Genomic DNA, 14140 nt, shown 5'->3' on the forward strand with positions numbered 1-14140 from the left:
CACACCTCGAACCCATATTCTGGCTCTGACAGCAGTGGGTCAGACAGTCTGAGAGAACTCATAAGCAGACCAAGATGGTGAACAATTTATTCTATTGTTTATCTGTAGCACCACATAAATACAAGTATTCTGCTTTTGACCATAGAGGGTCCATAACTAATATGATTGATAAACATATATTCTATAAACATGCTTTATAACTTTAAAAGTCAATATGTAGATAGTTATTACATTCTCTTGTTCCATGAATATTGCCCAATTTATTATTTCAGCTATGTATTAGTTTGCAGAAGTTATGGAATACCACACATAGCAGGAATAATTGTTTTTCAGATAACCCCAAGCAAAAAGACGTCCCAGTGATATTTTGCTGCCTGAGTCAAACAATGAAATGGCATTTGCCATATATCACAGCTATAGAAGTCAACTGTCCTGCAAGTACATTTTGATTTCAACTCTGGGGACGGGACAGTATCTCTCATTACATCTCATTGCAGTCTAGTCTAGAGCTGCAGCAGGAAAAGCTGTATGGCCTTCATTGTCCTATTTCCACATGGCCAAGGATCTCAGAATAATATTTTAGGGCAAGCTTTTCTTCTTCTCCAGCTGAAATTTACTTGGGGGTGATTGTCTCCCTAACAGTAAACACTGTTTGCAATATCAGAATGTATATTTGCAAGAAGTTTGTCTTCCATAAGTAACAGAAAAAATTCCCAACTTTTATCCATTCAGCAGTCTTCCCAAAATGAGAGGGAGGTAAACTCCTGAAGATAATACTTCCCATTTTCTTCTGGAGATATTGCAATCACTAAGTTTATGGACCTTTGCATTCCAAAAAAAACATCAGAAGTTCATTGACTTGTGTTTAAGGAAGTGTACTATAAATCATAATCAATTTATGCTTTGAATAAAGGCTGATTCCAAGTTTGAAGGTCCCTTGACTCCAGCAGCAGTGAAGACAAATGTCCCTAACAGGACTAGTTGCTGACTCACCATTTTAATTTCCCATGTCTCCAACATCGCATTGTGAAGAATTAAAAATGCAAGAGACTGCCTAATGCTGATCAAAGCATGGAGCTTCAGAGAGGAAACTTGTTCCAAGAACAGCTAACAACAAGTCTCAGGGTGGATCTTGCTGGGCCTCAGCAACTTCCCTGTGGATGAATGTTAAATTTGCTAACAATACTCTGCCATGAATACAAAAGCTGGCCTAGATAAATTATTGCTTCTCAGCCATTCCCAATATATTCATGTGAATATATTAATAATGAGTTATTAGCAGGATATTTGTAAGGATTGCATGCACACACACACACACACACACACACACTGTATATATGCATACCCCATTGGGTTGTTACTATGAAGATACAAGAAAACACACATACACATATGCTGCTTTCAACTCAGAGAAGTTAAGCTATTACTCTAAAATAAATAAATAAAATATTTGTAATAAACCCAAAGTTTGTTCTTGTACAGACTGATCTTGTACAAAATATGGAAGTATTCCTTGCACAATTTAGTGTTATGCTGGGCCGGGGCTGTCAAATTTAAGGCCTGCAGACCAGATGCGGCCCGTGGGGTGCTTAGGGCTGCCCTGGAAACAGCGAAGGATTGGCCCATGGTGCCTTTACCAGCAAAAATGGCCTCCCAATCTCCATTTTCAGCTGGGATGGCCTCCTGCAACCCTGTGCCAGCAAAAATGGATCTCAGGAGGGTCACACGCAGAGGATTGCAGGAAGACATCCCAGCCAAAAATGGAGATTGGGACCTCATTTTCGCTGGCAGAGCACTCAGGCCACCACAGGCACCCCTGACATGAGTGACATCAAGCTGCCCCCCTCCAAGATCAAACACAACCCTGATGCAGCCTTCAATGAAATCAAGTTTGACACCCCTGTGCTAGGCTAACTATAACAATGTTAACTTAACTGACTTTAACTTTACCTTAGATGCTTTAGTAAATTCTACTAAATTCTGGGAATGCCAATTTGATTCAGCAGCATAGAAATGTAACAAAAAATAAATAAACCTCATCACAAAAATCTAAGTTAGGCAACTTCATGAATAATATAACTTCCTATCACATTTGTTCTGGATATTTCTAATCACTACAAAAGTGTGAGTTGAACATATCCAGTCATATAGTCAGAAGCGGCTCTGTCCTGAAAGAGGGTGAAGGAAAATTATATTAGTCCCTTGAGCTAGTCCAGACAAGAAGCATGACAAAAAATGCTAACTCTGTCATTACTCTAAGTTACGTTAACAGAATCTTTCAAGTCTAAAAGTATTTTTCCTTTCCTTTCTTTTTTTTTTTTCTCCAGAAAACTAGAGTCTCTTCAGAAATATTTCCCATGCTGTCCCTTCTTCTGTGGGCTGAGACATCTTTTACATGCGATTTATTCCATCTACTTGACAACTGTCTCCTATGGTCATTCCCACATACAAGTAGTCCTCGATTTACAACCAGCAATCATTCAAAATTACAATGGACCAGTGGTGAAATGTAAAATTTGTTACTACTGTTTCTGTGGGTGTGGCTTGATGGGGGGGGGGTAATGTGACTGAGTGGGTGTGGCCAACTTTTTTTTTTTAAACTTTTAAAACATTTTTTCTACAATCTCTTCGGCTTTTAAAAGCCTCTGACGATCAGGCAACTCAGCTGGGATCGTCAGAGCCTTTTAAAACAATTTTTTCTACAACCTCTTTGGGCGAAGAGGTTGTTAAAAAATGCTTTTAAAAGCCTCTGATGATCCCAGCTGAGCCGCACGATCATCAGAGGCTTTTTTTTTTACTTTTAAAAGCATTTTTTCAGCCGAAGAGGTTGTAGAAAAAATGCTTTTAAAAATTAAAAAAAAGCCTCTGATGATCGCATGGCTCAGCTGGGAACGGGGGGGGGGGGGTTACAGGGATTTTTGCTACCAGTTCTCCGAACCACCCGCCGCCATCGCTACCGGATCAGGCAATCCGGTCCAAACAGGGAGCATTTCACTCCTGCAATGGACTCCCCCAAAAGGTACTTATAACCTGACTTCAAAATTTTGACAGCTAAATCCCAATGACTTCATTTTGGGCACTTGGCAACCAGTCTGCATTTATAGCTATTTACAGCATCTTGCAGTTACCTGACCACCATTTATGACATTTTTTTCCTGAAAACCAGAAACTGATTTTCAGCAAAAATGCACTAGAGTGAACAACTGGTTTGCCTAACAGAACCACGGTGTTTGCTTAACGATTGCAGATTCACCATGATGATTTGTTTAATGACTGCTGCCAAAAAAGGCTGTAAACTCAAATCGGTCATAGGTCTGTCACCACTTGCTATGTAACGGGCATGCCCCATTATGGTCATTAGTCAAGGACTACCAGTGCCATTACAGATTGTGGGCAGTCAAAGGAACTGGAATCTGAATAGTTCGACAACTTTTTTTAAAAAAAATTGGTCCACACAGTTCTTTGGAATGAATACAAAGTAAGGTACATAAAGTCACATGGTACCTAAAGTTAATGCAGATCTTTGTGGGAATTATACTTTTAAACCCAGTGTTATATCTAACCACACTACAATTCCCGTTCCACTGTTTTAGTTTCTATGTATTCAACTGAAGTGTCATGCAGGTGTTTGCAGCTGTAAAGCTGTAGAGATAAAGTGAAGATGCTTCCCTCTTCTGGACAAAACTAAGAAAGGCTTAAGGCGAAGACAAATTAAAAACCAAGCATAAATCCAGCAGGTTTACTTTTCAGTATGGAAATAATCACATATTCGCAGAGGCTAGTGGGAACTGAGGCCAAAGCACAGGTATTTTTTTAAAAAGTCATCCAACTTTTGCAGAATCCTATTTGCCCATTTTCACCACCTTTCAGGGTGTCAGAGTAGGAAACTAAAGAAAACGTAGAAAGGAATTTCTTCTAAACAGGATACATCTTACAAGCTGTTTCATAAGTAAGTTCAAAGTGTAGAAGCATATATATCTGCCCTCTTCTGCAAATAATGTTCAATATTAATCAAGGGGGGAAAATTCCCTTTTGCAGAATTCATGGATTCCTTTTTTTATCCAGCCAATAGAATGCACAAACGGCGTTGATCACAAATAAGTCTAGGTTTATAGTATACTGAATAATCTATTTTCACCACAAGATGGGACCTCAAACCTAAGCAAGCTCATATGCCTCAATGTAGTTGTAACTTTGATACTATTGGTGCAGCACCAAACAAACTATTTATTTATTTATTTATTTATTTATATTGCTTTTTAATTAATAACAAAGAAAAAGGCAAAACACAAAAAGTGATAGTGATATGTACATTGTCAAAGAGAATAAAAGTGCTATAACAAAAAAAGTGAAAAAATGACACACAAATATATGCCATGTCATTATAACAATAAAGTTACACTTCTATATATACTTGTCCAGTGCAAATATTACTTAAGATAATCCAAACATCATACTTAAAAATGTGCTATCAGATCAGATTTATGCTTTAGTTGGCATTAATGGTGCTATAGATTTAGTCATTTTTTTCTGTTATGATTTATCACCAGTTTGCTTCATAAAAGAATCATCTGGAGAAATCGTTAAAAAAACCTGAGCAGCATTATATCTGTAAAAACATCAAAGATGGAAACAGACATGACAAAACAAGAAAAGTCTTCCAAAAGATCTTTGTCCTCAGAAAGTATTCCAGCCAAAATTCCAGATGTGCTAAAAGATGTCAATGAACAGCTAGTGATTGATTCAAAGAAAATCAAACAGACGGAAACAGTATTCTGAAATTATATACAGTAAAGAAGTCAACATTCAAGATTCCTTAGAATCTTTGTGCCATATGTGTGACTATACAGTATGTCCTATTCCACAGTAGGCCATTGTCAATTGAATATTTACTTATCTAAATTATTTTTCCAAGGATACTCATTGATGTCCTCAACTTAAAGGAAAGTTTAGTGCAAATCTAATTTAAAGATCAAGAAATCCGAAAGGCAATCAGTGGCCTTCATGTAGCCAATCAAGAGATAGCAAGCTAGTAAGGTTATAGGAAAGCCATAAATCATAGCCTGGAAGTCATGGCAACTGGACTTCTTTTCTTGTTGGTTCAAAATGTTTTGCTGCTTATCCAAGTAGCTTCATACATTGCTCTGAAGACTTATTTCAGTTTGGATCACTAAGCATAATTTGTAATCTTAAAGACTCTACAAACCCATCATTTCTTCATCTGCATAATACTGACCACAAAAATATCAAGACAATGTAAAAATTGGCTGAGATTAATGAACTGTGAAAATTGCAGAAATATTGCATATTGTAGGGTTAGCTCACAGGAAAAAAATTAATAGTTGAGTCATTTTAAATTGACTTGTTGCTATTTAGGTTCCCACCTTCCCACTGGTGCTTTTATTGAATGCTGATCTTCAAGGAATTTAAATGTTGCTCAAGGTAGTTTTGAAAGATGATTTGATTTTGCCTTTTACTTGCATTATTGTTTTTTGTTTTTTAATTGTGCATTGTTTTTATGCATTGGGGGTAACAGCTATACGCAATTATTTTAGATAAGATTATTATTGATTGTGAAAGGCACAAATACACTATGAAAATCTGAATGAGAAACCACCAATTGGTCAAAGCACATTGCACAACCATACTTATGAGTTGCAGCAAAGAACTGTCACATTTCTTCAAATCATTCCAGGCTCAAGGACAGCTCTACCTTTTGCTGGAAAACACAGTTTTGGGCAAAATTTTCAATAAGATGGATTGCTTCCCTTCCTAGAATATAGGAAGCCTAGAATATAGACTATATTTTTATAGACACCCAACTGAGCATCAGAGCATGTGAAGGCAGAAGACATAAAATGAAAATTATGAAAAGATGGATTCCAAAATAGCATAATCACCAAGCATTCCAGTAAACCTAGTGCATTTACAATGTTTGAAGGGAGCAGCACATAGTAGCAGCTCCTGAACTGAATTCTACTTTTCTGATTTTGTAGAGTAGAACAATGACTGCCCAACTATACTATTTAACTTTATTGCTAACATTCCACTTCAAGTGAGGGTAGCACGACTCCTGATAAAAAGTTTATTTACATCACTCTATCCAAAACTATCTCCAAAATGCTTCCATGACTGAGAACAATGACCGGAACATCCTGCGAAATACTCTTTTGCTCTCTTCAGTATCACATTGCTCCCTTCTCCTACTTACAGAATGCCAAGAGCTTTCAAAAAACGCATTACCATGCAAATATCTTGAGTCCCTTTACTACACATTTATATTGCAGGGTAATCAATAAATTATTATTTCAATATTTATTGGAATCCCAGAATAAGAAAGAAGACAGATTACACAAATCCATCTTGGTTGATTAATGGTTCCTTTAGCAACAGGCATACGCTGATGGAGTGGGCCAGTATGCAGACTATATTACTGAATATTTCAGCTGGGTTGTAAATATAGTATCTGTTTCTCTTAGGGACTGTCACACTGAGTGCAGTATAAAAGGCTATAAATTCCAACAGATTAATTAACTCTTTGGTTACTGGGGCTGTGTGTCACCTACCCTGGCACCTAATAAAAAATCCTTTAATGCCACGACATAAAGAAGGGCCTTTTTGGAAATGAGTTATTAACAGCATTTTGTGAATAGATGGAGAAATTGTAGCCCAGCCATTTAAGTGTCATAAAGTGCAGCAAAGGCTGCTGGAGGCCTCAGAGGGATGCCCAGCAATACCATAACAATCAAATCTGAGATGGAAGAGGGATTGAGCTGTCCACTCAGAATTTTTATATTGTCAAAGAGCAGCGAAGAAATAATGTGATCAAGAAGTGAATTAACCTTGTGTGTGGAAAGAAAGGGGGATGATCTGATGGAAAAGGCAGTAAAGTAAAAATCACTCCATAACATCGACACTGCAAGCCGGTCATGAGGGGCTTCTAATGTCTGCAGGCTGTCAGAGAAGAGATCCAGTCCTCCAAGTACCATAAAACCATTACCTACATCAGGGGACAATTGGCTTCCATTCATTCATGCTTTATAAAATGCTTAGGGGATCCTGCTGTTGTACACCAATCACAGATTAATTTCCACAAGTGGTTTGTCTTCAAAGCCCATGAAAGACTGTAGGAGGGATTCTATGCATGGCAATTAATTTTCAATGATGAATGAAAGAATTATGTGCTGCCGCCAACCCCAAATGGTGAATTCATTAGGACCTCACACCACAATCTTAAACTAATGCTCTGGTCTTCATTGTTTATCATCTCCGATTCATGTGCAATAGTGCCCATAACACCTAAAGGGACGTGGTTACAATTACTTTGATAAATTTGCATGTAAGAGTTGGAACGATGCAATAGATGTTCATCCTCAACCTCATAAAGTTGCTTTCATCTGGGTGCTTCTGTATAACAACTGTAATGAAGTCATTACATTACATTACAACAACTGTAATGTACATTACATAAACAAATAATAAATATTATTTTTTAAAAAATATTTATAAATAAATATTATTTATAAATAAATAAATATAAATTAATCCATTAATTTCCTTTGGGATATAGTCTAAATCAGAATAATCCTTTGGATGTTTGTTTAGTAGTATTGCCTCATATTGTTGCTGTTTTCCATGTTTTTGTACTATCAATCAATAAAGCACTTTTTCTCTCTCTACATACAGACACACACACACTTTACAACTATAGATCAATCAGTGGATTGTTCAAACCTTTGTTATCCTTTGTTATTATTATTATTATTAAAAATTCATTTGTTCCACGTGGCTTTGCTTCATTGTCATGCCATCTCAACCGTTGTGTTATTATGTTTTCTGAGTCACACAGCTCCCCTGCCTTAAACATTTAGCTTTACTATAGAACCTGGTCTAATTAAACAAGACTAAAAGAAATATCCATCATTTTCATGGCTCATATTTTGCAGTGGATAATGGGAGAAAGACCAAGACGTTTATCCTCTTCTTTATGCCATATTCCCAAACCAATTATCACCCATTCTGTCCCGAAAAAAGGTAAAATTCAGTACAAATTTTAAAATATACCCAGCCAGATATAATGAATTTAAGACAGCATAATTCAAAAGCCTTACACTGATTTCTGTGGAACTGTGCATATTTTCTCCTCAGAAAACTTTGTAAACAGCCTACTGTACAGAAAAACAGAAACATACAGCTATTCGGGCCTTTTTTCATGCTATCCTAAAGAAATTTTTAAAAGAGAAATAACCCTCCCTTTTTAAAATTTTCACCCCAGGCCCTGTTGCTGAATCAGAAAAGACTATTTCTAGAACAGCCCACACAGGACCAGGTCACAGAATCCCCAAAGGACCTTGATGTTATCACATGACATTCAGTAGGTGTGGAAGTTAAAAATGTACAGTACTTAAGCTCTGATGTGCATGTGGGCATGGGCATCAAGGCTGCACCTGCCAGAACCTTCTCAAGGAATCTGTCCTGCAGGCCTTGAGTTTGATACCCCTGTTGTATAGGGCCCTGTCTCAATACAGAGGTGGAAACTTTCACCATTTGTTTGAGCACATCTAGTTCTGTTGAATCAAAATGCACAAAATGAGATTACTATGTAATCTGAAATCTTCTACTTCTATTAAGAATGCCAGGAAATGACATTTATCTAAATTCCTGAGTAAATAGCATTCTCTCCTACCACCACCCCCAAATCTTGTTAGTGGATTCAAAAGAAGTGTGCAATGTGAATTTTCCAAGGCTCCACAAAGAATTAATCATTTACAGATAAGCGGAGAGCTAAGACTGAATATGTTGTTTTATTCTAGATATGCTGAAATTTTTGCTCAGCTCCTTTCATACCTATTTTCTTAAGAATCAATCTAAATTTTCATGTACCTACATATCATCCCTTTGTTTCTATCTACACTTTTTCTTGGACCCTAACATTTGTGCATACGAACATGCAGAAGCTGTTTACTGCTTTCTCTAATTATACAAATCAATTTTGGATGCCAGTCCCTATTTTGATGTTGTAATCAAGCAATTGGGGGGGGGGGTAAAGAAAGTCAATCAATCCATTCATTCTGCCAATCGAAAAGTAGCATTGGGCAGATAGGGAGGAGGAGAAGAGACAAGATGGCTGAGGAGGAGGAGAGACAAGATGGCTGCCTGGGATCTCTGCCCCCATAGGCTTTATAATGGAGAGGCTGAATAAAGAGGCCAAAGCCCAGGAGTCAAATAAAGAGGCAAAGTAAAAGATAGACAGGCCACCAGAAGAAAAAGAGCATTTATTTCCTACCCTCAGACCTGGTATCAGGAAAAAAGTTCTTCAAGCCACTTTCCTGAAATAGACCAAAGATTTAGAAGAGAAGAATCAAGAAGTTCAACAAGGAACAAACAACGAGAAAAGATGAGCAAAAACTTTTAAAAAGATAAAAGGACAGATCAAACTTGTAGAAAAAGGTGTTACATTTCCAGCAAAAATTTATACGAAAGCAATATGTATGAGTTATAGAATTTTAAAAAATGAAAATACAGTGAAACTGGACTTTGAAGAATACAGCATAATGAACTTACAAAAAAGTCAATTAACAGAAAAGTTTTATTAAAAATAATTTCTGCATTAGTTGAAGGGATTTGTAATTTACAATTGCTTTTTTATTTGCAGGCTTTCCTTTTGTAAAGTCACGTCTCCTGCACTCTTCCCTGCAAGTCACTACGATAGATTTTTTTTTAAAAAAAACCAACTGCCCAGCTTTCCAGGGCTTTGTGTCTATTGAGTCTGAGTCAATCTGGTTATTGACAGTCCAAAAATAGAACCCACAACAAGTGATTGCCACCATCTTGGCTTTTTTGATCCCTCGTGGACACTCCTGCTTTGTAGAACCAGTAATTGCTGGCCTTAAAAGTGTCCTTGTGTATTCAAATTAAGAGAAAAATGAAGGTTATGGGGGGGGGGGGACTTAGGTGGTTGGAGAGGTGATGGCAATGAATACTTGCAAAAATAAACGTGTCATGTGGGGAAGACACTATGATATGGTAAGTAGTATCTGGCTGACCTTAACCGCTATACAGAAACAGAGTTGATTAATATTTGGATAGAAATCTATTGGAGAATTCTATGATTGTAAGCTAAAGAGAGAAGGTTTTTTAAAAAAAAAATCCAGAAGGAAGTAGCAACTTCAATTATATATTTGCCAAGGAAACTGCATAGATGTGGCCATGTAATCACAAAGAGTCAATACGCTCTATATTTTATTAGTTTTAAAACAGGTTTTTCTGTCACAAAATATTAGCAAGTTTATAAAAGCTTATTTAATGTGCTATATTTCTTCTAACTAAACAAATACTGTACAAATTAAGATATTATTTTTGCTTGTTTAGTCATAAATATAATGCACTGCTTTTGAATGCACTTTTGAATGACTTAATTCCCACCAGTAAAACCTGTTTTCCAACATTAAGAGAGGTGAATAGAATGCATTGACCCAAAATATTGACTAATTCAGCAAGAAGGAACCACTGAAATGTAAAAACAACATCATTTCTTTAAGACAAAAGTAAAGGAGGGAGGTGAGTTTTAAAAATCTAGAAATCATATCCTTTATATGCAATTGTAACATCATCTTTACACAAACTAAAAAAAAAACTTTTCACAAACCAAGATAGGGATCTTGCTTATTTATTCTTCTTTGCCAATGTACTATATGGTATTGCCTTTTCTGTTTCCAAATAAGAATTTCCTATTTTGTTCTACAGAAAGTCTTCAAATTACAACCGCAATTGGAACCTACCCAATCAGTGGGGAAGCTGGAAGGAAGTTGCAAGTCTCGGCTTGGCAGGCAGGTAAGTAACTGTTGCCAGGTGGGACAGAGATCAAGGGGACAGAGGGAAGGATGTGTGAAGATTCAAGGGAGTGGTGAGAGGCATGGGTCAAGGAGGATTGAGGGAGTGCATGAGGGTGCAATGTTTAGTTTAGTTTAGTTTAGTTTATTTGATTTGTATACCGCCCTACTCCCGAAGGACTCAGGGCGGTGAACAGCCAACAATAAAATACATAAATACACAAAATTTAAAAACCCGATAAAATCAAATTAAATTATTTGGCCCAGACAAATTAAAATACCCCAATAATTTAAAAACAGATTAAAATTTACATATTTAAAAAGGGAAGAGATTAGGCCAAGCCCGCTTGATGGAATAAAAAGGTCTTCACAGCACAACGGAAGGTGCACAGATCCGGGATCCTCCGTATCTCCGGGGGGAGCTCATTCCAGATGGTAGGTGCCCCCACAGAGAAGGCTCTCCCCCTAGGGGCCGCCAGTCGACACTGTTTGGCTGACGGCACCCGGAGGAGTCCCTCTCTATGAGAGCGTACTGGCCGGTGGGAGTCTATTGGTGGTAGTAGGCGGTCCCGTAAATAACCAGGCCCTAAGCCATGGAGGCATGGGTTCAGGAAGGGTGCACAAAAAGCCTCACCCAGATCAGAAAATATGCACAGGTGGCTGGTACAGGCAGAGAGTCAGGTTGCACAGATGGGGGAGACTTATCCCAGCAACTTGCCACCTTTCCTGCTGGTTTCCCCACTAATTTTCTGGGGAAGCTAGCAAGGAAGGTTGCAAAGAGTAATCATGTGATCACAGGAAGTATAATCGGTCGTAAGTGTGAAAGGCCCAGATCATGATCATGTTACCACAGGGGTGGTGGGACGGGTGGAATTCCAAGGACTACTTTCATTAGTACTGTCATAACATTGAATGCTCACTGAATGAATGATCGTAGGTTAAGGACCACCTATGTCCCTAATTTGTTAAAGAGAAAATTTGGAAATTTAAGCTTTTCAAATTTAACTTTTGGAAAGATGATGCAAGAAACCTTCCATTAGAAAGAAACAGTTTTGCTCTCTGAATCAGCTTTTTAAAAAAGTAGCTGTACAGTAGTTTGTTTTTTTTTTGAACTGAAGTCGGAATGTTAAAAGTTTGCAGCAAAAAAAATAATCTTCCTCCCTGTGTACCCTACTATGTTATTTTATGCAAGTAGTATTATATTTTATTTTGATAGTTATTGGAAAACTGCCACCATTTGAAAGCTCTAGAGCAACAGGTGCTTACTAGCATGTGTGGAGGGATTTATTTTCAGTGGGATAGTGCAATTTATTTATTATTTATTAATCCAATTCATATGTGGCCCTTCTCCGTAGACTCAGGGCGGCTTACAATGCATTATAGCAATAGCCTGCATACTTTTTTGTATATATCTGCTTAGTAGGGCTTTCGGCCCCCCCTAAGCAGTGTTGTTCTATACAAAGTTGGCTTATTGCCCCCACAATCCAGGTCCTCAATTTACCTACCTCGAAAGGATGGAAGGCTGAGTCAACCTTGAGCATGGTGAGATTCGAACTTGCACTAATTGCAGGCAGCTGGCAGCTAAGTGCTAGCACTTAACAGCACTTTAGTTAGCTGCACCACCGAGGCATGATGTGATAATCTGTATCACTCTGAACACAGAACCAATACTGGAATCTTACCACCTCGAGTTGGAGGCATACAATTCTTATAAATAATACTATTAGGAAAAGGTATGAATGAAATTATAATTTTATTCCAGGCTTCTATAATTTGCTTTAGAACTAACATATTGGATTATTGTACATTGCTCCTTTTGTTACTGTTATCTCTAGAGGGATGGTTGTTTTTAGTTTTAATTAATTGTTTTCTGTATAATGATGTTCTGTTTTTATTTTTCACAACATTCTGGGAATTTCTAAGAACAAATGCTAGAATAAATGTTTGAATAAATGCAAACAAAAATATTTGACTTGATATATCCCCAAATGTATATCTCAAAGTTTTGGAGTTTGAAATGAGAAAAATTCATCTCTTTGGCCTCCATTTATTAGTTCATTACACCATATACCATTTTGAAAGAAGAGATATTATAATATTACAAGTTTTACTAAAAGGGCAATGTTAATTTTTTAGTGTTTGCTACCTGCTATGGCTTCTATATATTTAACCTATGAAACCCTTTTTTCCCTCTCATTCGGCAACCAAAGAAATAAGTTGGCAGCCTTAGTGGATAAACTGTTAAAAATTAGGAAATTTAAAAATATTCAAGCTGACAATCTATGGATGAAAGAATGAAAACAAATGAGATAGATGAAGTCTCTATTGTACCATGAAGACATCATGGAAATGTTATGAATAACTAGGGTTACCCAATTAAATCTTAGCCAATTTATCATGTACAGTTAAGTCAATCCAATCAAATGATTAAAACAACATTAATTATTGTTTCCCATGAGTCAGTTTACACTCTTGGTGAGTTTTTCTTCCCCCTTCCCAATTTACCTGCTCTAATCTATGGGATTTCCTCATTATCTCTCATCCATATACTGTCCAAGTCAAAAACTACTTAGCTGAAGTTATGGATTTCATTTCCTTTGATTTTATGTTTTTTTTAAAAAAAAATGTAATCATGGTTTTCTGTTTAATTTCCCATATTTATAATTTTGGAGTCGTAATTCCATAAATTGGGCAGCTATATAAAACTTTTAAATAAGCTTGGCCAGATCTGCCATATTTTTTTTTTGTTGTTGTTGGCATGGATACAGAAAAAAAGAAATTAATTCTATTTAAAGATTAGAGACAATACATGACTATGCAACAAGGGGGAAAGATTCCCTTACGCAGGAGGCAAAAATACTGGATTAATCCAATTTGTCGACTACAAATGGCTAGGCTTACAAACATTACTTGAAAAGCTGACTCCTCTTCGTTATACAAATGATAGATGTTATATAGAATAGAATAGAATAGAATAGAATAGAATAGAATAGAATAGAATAGAATAGAATAGAATAGAATAGAATAGAATAGAATAGAATAGAATTTGTTATTGGCCAAGTGTGATTGGACACACAAGGAATTTGTCTTGATGTCTATGCTCTCTCAGTGTACATAAAAGAAAAGATACATATGATACATAAAGATATGTATAAAGATAAACAGAAGCGTATCGAACCTATTTTGAGTTTCCTATCTGACATCTATAAGCGAAGATCAAGGCAGTACATCCGGTGAACTCCACAGATATTATCTATAATCAATACAGATACTGAAGAAAAGTTACACAAGCATGATGAATGAATGGG

This window comes from Pituophis catenifer, unplaced genomic scaffold (assembly GCF_029215685.1).
Source record: "Pituophis catenifer annectens isolate HBS135680 unplaced genomic scaffold, rPitCat1.0.hap2 SCAF_3, whole genome shotgun sequence".
Classification (NCBI taxonomy): domain Eukaryota; kingdom Metazoa; phylum Chordata; class Lepidosauria; order Squamata; family Colubridae; genus Pituophis; species Pituophis catenifer.